We start from the raw sequence: 9,454 nt of genomic DNA, 5'->3' as shown, positions 1-9,454 counted from the left end.
ACTTTGAATTGGAATGTGAGGTTAGAACCATTGTAAAGCTTATTTTTTGGGCTTCAATTTGGACACAAGAACGACCTAGAACGAAGTCCCGATGAGAGAGTTATACCCGTTTGAAGTTTTTATATCTGTGCTGGAAGCAGAGCCGCACGTGCGGGGAATAGCGCCGCACGTGCGGGCTGTGCGGGACAGCAACTCAAAAATGAGATTTTTGGCCCATTTCTTACATTTTCTTTTCCTCTCTTCTTCTCACCTCTTCCATGTCCGAAACCCTAGCTCCCAAAACCTTGATTTCCTCTACTTTTCTCAACAAATCCACCATGGATCTTGCATCAAGGATGGAGAACAAGAAAGGGTCAACATTTCCAACCGATTGAAATTCGAATTTTTTGGAGGATTCTTCTCAATCTTTGTCTCCTTTTCTTGATTCTTGAGGTAGGGGTCCTTATTCCCTTTCAATATTTACATTCATGGATGCAATTATGGAATTTTGTGTATATACAAACAAAATCTATAGTTTTGAGCATATTATGTCCAACTTGAGAATTGAGGGTTTAGAGTTGGAGATGTTGGAAGTTAAATTGGTGGGTTAAAATGATGGATTGTGACTCCTAGATGTATAATCATTGGGAAAATTGGAATAAAAAGTAATGGGTTAATAAATTTGTATTTTTCTTGAAATTTCAATATTTTTTTGAAACCCTAGGTTGATTAATGATGATAACCAATGAATTGGCCCAAATTGAAAGTAGAGTAATGAAATTGAGGTATGGAATTATATGTGTTCAAGTTTAATTGGAATTTGGAAATGTTTGAAAATTATGTTTAAAATTTGCGAATGAGCTATATTATAAACATTGTAATTCATGCTGTAATGTGAAGGGAAAATTGGGGAAATAATCTATTAATGATATGGATGATATGAACTCGGTTTTGGAATGTTGAAATGGAATTCAAGGATTTATTTTGAATTATGTTAAATTACAAATGGCGTTGATGAATTAAGTGATATCGACTTTGTTGGATTATGTTGTGTTGACTCATAGTGAATTGATTGGTGTTGTACTATGATGAATTATGTTTGAATTATGTGAATTGTGTAGGGTCAGCTACAGGGGCGGATCAAGCACCTGAATGCTATGAGTAGTAGTACTTTGATGTACCTTTAACCGTATATCATTATTGATGTTAAATCTTCGTCGTAAGAATTATGCTGACATATATGTTATGTATGCTATGTGAGAAACACTGTGACATTATGGAAACATCAAAAGAGTTTGTGAAGTTATGTGAGAAACATTATGAAATTTTGAAAACATCAAAAGAACTTGTGAAATATGAAGTTATGTGACCAAGGGCCATTTGTGAAGATCAAACCTATGTGGCCAAGGGCCAACTTGTGTCTTATGAAGCTATGAGGCCAAGACCAAATTTGTGAACTTGTGAATCCAAAGGGCCGAAGGCCGATGTGATAAGTTATGAATCTCTGTTAATTACAAGGCAAGGCAACTATGTTAACATATAAGAATGATTAAACAAAGGTGTATGCTATTGATTAATAGAGCACGTAAAGTAAGTCATTTACCCAAAAGAATTTATGTTCATTCTTGAAGAATGGATTCTGAGTAAATATAAGAGTAGCTATGTGTATCCATATGAATTGAAGTTATTTTGCTATGTTGCTTATAACTTGGAAGTTATTCAGAATCTACGATATAAGTGCAAAGTTTAGCATCATTGTGTGACCCTCATGAGAATGTGAATTAGTCTCTCATTGTTAAGCGTACGATAATGACATGATACAATAAGAAATGCTCTAGTCATGATATGTTCTGTTTGAATTAATGAATGATGTTCAAGTATATTTCAGGCATGTTTCCAGTATGTTACAAGTTCAAGTATGTTCAGGTATGTTTCAAGTATATGTTACAAGTTTAAATATGCTACAAGGTCAAATATGTTTCAAGGGCTTTATGCCAATCTTTCAAGGGCTTTATGCCACATGTTTCAAGGGCCTTAGTGCCATATGTTACAAGGGCTTTATTCCACATGTTTCAAGGGCCTTAGTGCCATATGTTACAAGGGCTTTATGCCACAAGTTTCAAGGGCTTATAGCCACCATGTTTCAAGGGCCTCATGCCACCATGTTTCAAGGGCTTATAGCCACCATGTTTATGTTGCAAGATTGAACCTAAGGCCAATATGTACTTAGCACAGAATCAGACTAACTATGTGAACTCTACATCTCTATATGCATTGTTGTGTGTTATGTTTCAAGTTAAGCATCGTTTTATTTATGTATTACTATTCACTGAGCCCGGCTCACTCTCTGTTATGTCTGTTTCTGTAGGTCGCTAATTAGGTGATCAGTCCCAGCCGTGACACCGCTTTCTTTTGTCAACCTTCGTATGTCCAGGCACTATACACAGCCATTGATTTTGTTAAGCTGATAAGATGTTGGCTTGCTTTTCGAATGTCTATCTAAGAGTGATGTATATAGCTTTTGTGTTTTTGTATATGCCAAATGATAGGGCTGGGTGTGTATATATGTATGTATATAACCGATGTTCAGGTGTATGTTTTAGATTTTACTTGTTTGTTAAAAGTTTGTGATCCTGGCATGATAGTAGTAGCTCGATAGAGTTTGTTTCTAGTGTCAAATTTTGATATTTAGTGCTTCCATTTAGGCCCCATATATATATATATATATATATAAAACAAGTTAAGTGTCCGTTTCTGAAGTGGTCATGCCCAAACTTCTAGGGGCGGGTTTGGGGCGTGACACCTTCAATCCTACACTCGAAAGAGATCAGCAAACCCAGTCAGCACCTGCCAATCCTTTCGCTTGTATGTCCAACCCAAACCCCCAAACTTCCAGCTATCAGGCCCAAGGCAAGCGAGTCTTCACCCCACTTTGCATGACCTTATCCAAAGCTCTCCAAATCCTTTTAGGATAAGGCCATTTCAAACCCCTTGAGCCTCGGCCTCCCCTGAATCCCCTTCTAGCTAAGCATGATGCTGCCAAGTACTGTTCCTTCCATCAACAAACCGATCATGACACTGACCTTTGTTTTCGTCTTCGCCATGAAATACAAGATTTGATTGATAACAAGGTCATCGTCGCGCCAGGCTCTGCAAAGTCTATCGGCACTGGATCGTTGAACTTGGGGGATAATGTGATTATGTAATTGGGGGATGAACCACCTATGGATGGCACTCAGTTTAATCCAGATGTGGTGGATGGCATGCACTGTTTTGAGCAATGTGCAAATGCTGTTTATTCTACTTTCTGACTTGGATGTTGGGTTAGTTCAGTTATGTTGTATTAAATCAGTCTTTTTTTGTGTTGAGTCAGTTGGGTCTGCCGTGTTGTATCGAGTCACTCCTGTTGCATTGTAGTCGGGTGATTTCGGGGGTGTTACCTCGAGCATCACTATCTTGTTTTGTGTTTATCTTTTACACCATTTCTTTTGAGTCTGTTTCTGCCATGAAGCTGGTTGTGCCGAAAGATCTGAGTGGAACGGCAGTGCTTTTCACCTACTTCTCTTCTGCCATGAAGCCAGTTGTGCCAGCAAATCTGAATTCTGAATGAAATGACAGTGCTTTTCACTTACTTTTCTGTGCCTTGAAATCATTGCACTGACCTAAGTTTTTCAAAACTTTTTTAATGCTATGATGAAAACAAAGAGGGAGGAATTGCTTAGGATTTGCAAAAATTTGATCAATTGAGAGAAAGAGAGGCGTGCTAAGCCCTTAATAAATGAGATCATGTTTGTTAATGTTAGTACTAAGAAGGATCCTAGCTTGATCCGGATTGGTTCCACAATGTCTTCACGAGCGACTGGTCGCTTTCTTAAAAGATTTCAAAAAATGTTTTGCGTCGTTCTGCGAAGACATGCGTGGAATCATTCTTGAGATTGTGCAGCATAGGATCACTCTCAGCCTCAAGACTCAACTCCTTTTGCTTTCAAACCTTGAACTTGGATTTAGAATGTTCAACAGTCAACCACAATGTCAGGCCTGCATGGCCAGATTTGAAGAAGCCCATAAACTAGGGGCAATAAGGTCGTATGACATCCAAGGAGGCCCGCTAGGACGGATTTGAAGCAAACCTCGAACTAGGGGCAAAAAGGTCAAATCAAGAAGATCAGATGTCATCAACGGAAGCTTGCAAAACTAGATCAGAAGTAGCCCTTGAACTAGGGTCAAAAATATTAGATGTGCTCAAAGATTCAAAAGATGAGGCATTTCGCAAACCAATGAAGACTAGCAAGAAAGCCAAATTCCAGTAACGGAAAGAAGAAAATTTATTGCTGAAGGATAATCGAGTTCCTATCCGCAACACTAGGGGCAAATTCATACCCCAATTGGATAGGCTCTTACATCATCAGCGAACAACAGCCATTCTCCTGGATTCAGATGGCTTCGAGATCTCAAAACCAATCAATAGGGACAGGTTGAACTTTTACCCTTGAGAGGCTCGCTGAGCCGAAAACCCAGAAGGGCGACCCAAGCAAAAGTTAGAGCAAAAGAAAAGAAAAAAAAAAGAAAAGAAAAAGAACAAAAGAAGAAAAGAAAAGAAAAGAAGAAAAAGAAATGAAAAGAAAAGAACAACAGAGCTCGCAAGGTTGAAAACCCGAAAGGGCGGCCTTGGCAAAAGTTAGAGCGTAAAAGGAGAGTGTCAACACCCGAGTGAACCACAACCCGGAACTACGTTACGTCTGATTCCCATGTTTGGGATACGTAGGTAACTTCATCCTGAAGTTCAGCCCCAATCCTTTTTGGCATGCTTGGCTCATCCATGTTGATTGGTTTATCCTTGTTCAACTCAGCTATCTTATCCATGTGCAAATTGGCGTTCAAATTCAGTTGTTCTACTCTGTTAAAAGATTCAGCTGCAAGATAATTCAAGTTTAGATCTGAGGTTGTGCATCTTGAGAGAAAATTCTATGTTGGTCGAGCAGTGACCATTTGCAAAAATAGTTTCTAAGCATTTTTACCGAGGTTGACTAATTCTCTCGAAAATTATTCCATTTTTCCAAAATTGGACCATTTCTTGGACCCAAAAAAGGGAAAATTTTCAGTGCTCATAGCCTGACTTGCATGATTTCAAATCAGAAAGTCAAACAAGTGTGCTAATCTAACTCTCATATTGATTAAAATTGTTTTAGTGGAAAGCCAAAAACAAAAAAATGGTCAAAATGATGAACTAGGGGGCACAATTGAGTCAGGTTTTCTGTTTGTTCCTCCATTATCAATGTAGTTGCCAGAAAAGGGCACCTTGCTTGCCAGAAAGGGCACTCTATTTGCCAGAAAGGGCATAATTGAAGCTAACAGCAAAGGGCCTCTCTCATCCTCCAAGCAGCGAGGTATCAAGCCAAGTGTGAAGCACGAACTAGAAATGGAGCTGGATATTCGATTCCCTCATCTAGATGATCAAATCAAAAATTGGCATCTGACCCGGAATGGGGACGTTGAAAATACACTGTGCCAGACCAATGAATTGTATACCTAGCCGGTGGGACATGCTATAACTCACCTCGATCAAGCTAAGCCAAGCGCATCGTCAACCGATGTCAGTTGCAGATCTGCTATACATCTAGTTGTAGCGTAACCCCTTTGTGGGAAAGCTAGCTATTGTGAGTGGAAGAAGGAGAATCTAGTAGAATACTAGGGGCAAGAGCCCACAACTTCCTGCTTATCCATTAACCACCCAGGGGAGGGATAAAAAAATAAGAGAGATTGAAGAATAGAGAGATGCACGGTGAGAGAAAAAGTGAGAAAAGGGTTTTTTCAGAAAACAAGAGATTGAGTGCCAGAGTGATGTGAGAATCACAAATGAGAAAGGGTGGGAAACTGTCACGCCCCAAACCCGCCCCTAAAAGTTTGGGCATGACCTATTCAGAAACGGACATGTAACCTGGTAACATAACATACGGGGCCTTATCGGAAGCACGAAAAAATGGAAATAATGAAACAAATAAACTCCATTGAGCTACTTCTACATGCCAGGATCTCATTCATCATATGCATTATAGTGGATAGATAAAGTTCCAACTATAACTCGGAGCATATACATACACATTTACAATGCCAGCCCCATGATTGGGCGTATACAAAAAAAACAAACATGAAAGGATATACAACAACCTTAGAGGGACACCCATAAGCAAGTCAACATCTTAACAACTTGATAAAATAAATGGCTTATACAGTGCCTGGACATACGAAGGTTGACAAAAGAAAGCGGGCGTCTTGGCTAGGACTGACCACCTGATTGGTGACCTACAGAAATAGACATAATAGAGAGTGAGCTGGGCTCAGTGAATAGTAATACATAAATAAAATGATGCTTAACTTGAAACATAATACATGTCAATGTAATAGTCTGATTCTGTGCTAAGTACATAACGGCCTTAGGCCCAATCTTGCAACATAAACTTGATGGCTATAAGCCCTTGAAATGTGGTGGCACGAGGCCCTTGAAACATTGGCATAAAGCCCTTGAAACTTGTTTGACCTTGTAGTATATTCAAACTTGTAACATATACTTGAAACATACCTCAGCATACTTGAACTTGTAACATACTGGAAACATACCTGAGACATACTTGAACATCATTCATTAATTCAAACGGAACATATTATAACTGGAGCGTTTCTTGTTGTATCATGTCATTATCATACGCTTAACAATAAGAGACTAATTCACATTCTCATAAGAGTCACATAATAATGCTAAACTTTGCACTTATATCGTAGATTCTGAATAACTTCCAATTCATAAGCAACATAGCAACATAACTTCAAATTCATATGGATACACATAGCTACTCTTATATTTACTCAGAATCTATTCTTCAAGAATGAACATAAATTCTTTTGGGTAAATGACTTAATTCACGTGCTCTATTAATCAATAGTATACACCGTTGTTTAATCATTCTTATATGTTAACATAGTTGCCTTGCCTTGTAATTAATAGAGTCCTAATGGTAACCGTTACATCATTCCCACGAGTTGACATAATTAACATAAAGTTAACAGGACAAAGTAAGCACATTTTCATTAGATTACAGATGACTTTATCGGTTTCACAATTCCACAGTTCGGCCCTTGGCATGAGGGGTTCACACATTCACAATAACCTTTAGGTTTCATAGATTCACAACTTATCACATCGGCCTTCGGCCCTTTGGATTCACAAGTTCACAAGTTTGGCCCTTGGCCTCATAGCTTCATAATTTCACAAATGGCCCCTGGCCACATAGGTTCATAGTTCACAAATGGCCCCTGGCCACATAAATTCACAAGTCAGCCCTTGGCCTCATAGCTTCATAATTTCACAAATGGCCCCTGGCCACATAGGTTCATAGTTCACAAATGGCCCCTGGCCACATAAATTCACAAGTCGGCCCTTGGCCTCATAGCTTCATAATTTCACAAATGGCCCCTGGCCACATAAGTTCATAGTTCACAAATGGCCCCTGGCCACATAAATTCACAAGTCGGCCCTTGGCCTCATAGCTTCATAATTTCACAAATGGCCCCTGGCCACATAAATTCACAAGTCGGCCCTTGGCCACATAGTTTCACAATTCACAATTCGGAAATTCATACTTCACAAATGGCCCTCGGCCACATCGTTTCATATTTCACAAGTTGGTGATCCATACTTCACAAATTCGAGATGCATATTTCACAAATCCTTTTTGATGTTTCCATAATTTCACATTGTTCCTCATATAGCATACACCTTTGATGTTTCCATAATTTCACAATATTTACGTAACATATATAACATACATGTCAACATAATTCTTATGACAAAGATCATAACGTCGATAACAATAATCATTAATGGTTAAAGATACATCGAAGTACTACTACTCACAGTGCTACAACGGAGTGCTTGGCCCTCCTGAAGTATGCCCTATACACATATATAACTTAGTCATTAGTTCTTTTTCCTTCCTTCATTATTCTTCACAAGCCTACCATTATCCATCCATTATACCACAATTTCCTCCATCTCAATATATCTATATAGAAATAGAAGATTACCATTCTTGCAAACACAATATGGAATTTTTAATCAATCACTTCGATTTCAAGATAGGAAGGAATTGTATGGACATCTTCCACATTTTTCCAAAAATAAATCATTCTCTTGATTTTAACAACTAAGCAAGCCCACAAGTATTTAGCAAAATAATTTGGGATTAACCCATTTTGGAAAACTCTACATTTTAAGTCACAAAAATCAAAGTCAACATAGTCAATACCATCTCACATAATCACTACAATTCAACATAAGCAACATGATTCAACTCAACATCATTAAATATAATTCAACATAATTCAAGAGAAATTCTTAAATTCCATTTCAACATTCCATAACCGAGTTTATGTCATCTATATCATTTATAAATCCTTTCCTCCAATTTCCTTCTCATTATAACATGATTTACATTGCTCATAACAAAATTCATTCGCAAATTTTAAACATAATTTTCAAATATAACCAAATTCCAATTAAACTTGTACATAGATAATTCAACCTACCAATTTCATGATTCAACTTTCAATTTGGGCCAAATAATTGATTATCATCAAAAATCAACCTAGGGTTTCTAGAAAAACCTAGAAATTTCAAGAAAAATTCAAACTTCTTAACCCATTATTTTTTTCTTCCAATTTTCCCCTTGATTAAATATCCTAGGTTCATAATCCATAATCTAAACCCAACAATAAAACCCCAAATTCTTCAAATCCGAAATCCCCAAATTTCCATAATATAACCCTATATGCTCAACATGTAGATTTTGCATTTATATACTCCAAAATACCAAAAATCTATCTATTTATGTAAGCATTGAAGGAGAACTAGGACCCCTACCTCAAGATTGAAAGCAAGGAAGCTAGGTCAAGAGCATAACTTCGAAATTTCAAAATCCCATCGGTTGAAAATGTTGATCTTCACTTGTTCTTCATCGTTGATGCAAAATCCATGGTTGATTTGTTGATAAAAGTGGAGGAAATCAAAGTTTTTAGGGCTAAGTTTTCGGACATGGAAGAGGGGAGAAGAAGAGAGGAAAAGAAAATGTAAGAAATGGTCCAAAAATCACGTTTTTTTAGCTGCTGTCCCGCACAGCCCGCACGTGCGGCTCTGCTTGCAGCACAGATGTGAAAAATTCAAACGGGTATAACTCTCTCATCGGGACTCCTTTCTAGGCCGTTCTTGTGTTCAAATTGAAGCCCCGGAAACAAGCTTTCCAATGGTTCCAACCTCACATTCAAATTCTGAGTATGGAAGGAGAAAAGGGCAAAAGAGTGACGGCTGGTCAAAAATTCAAACTCAAATTTGGGACTTTTTATCTAATCTTATCTATATATCTTGTTAATGCTTCGATCAAGGTTCCAAACATCATCCAAAGGTCCTCAATTATAATATTTA

The 9,454-nt window shown here is 37.9% G+C and overlaps 1 long non-coding RNA gene across 1 annotated transcript; it reads right to left on the bottom strand.

The window, feature by feature from the left end:
* Positions 1-6,296: 6,296 nt before the first annotated feature.
* On the bottom strand, positions 6,297-9,454 carry LOC145804315 (uncharacterized). Its single transcript, XR_014345951.1, has 3 exons — positions 8,897-9,454; positions 7,892-7,930; positions 6,297-6,597 (listed from the first exon to the last, which is right to left on the bottom strand). It is a non-coding gene; the product is annotated as an uncharacterized LOC145804315 (long non-coding RNA).

This window comes from Camellia sinensis, chromosome 12, assembly GCF_055761805.1.
Source record: "Camellia sinensis isolate YWXY chromosome 12, ASM5576180v1, whole genome shotgun sequence".
Taxonomy (NCBI): domain Eukaryota; kingdom Viridiplantae; phylum Streptophyta; class Magnoliopsida; order Ericales; family Theaceae; genus Camellia; species Camellia sinensis.
The sequence above is the reverse complement of the archived record's forward strand: the minus strand, read 5'-3'. Positions and strand labels throughout refer to the sequence as shown.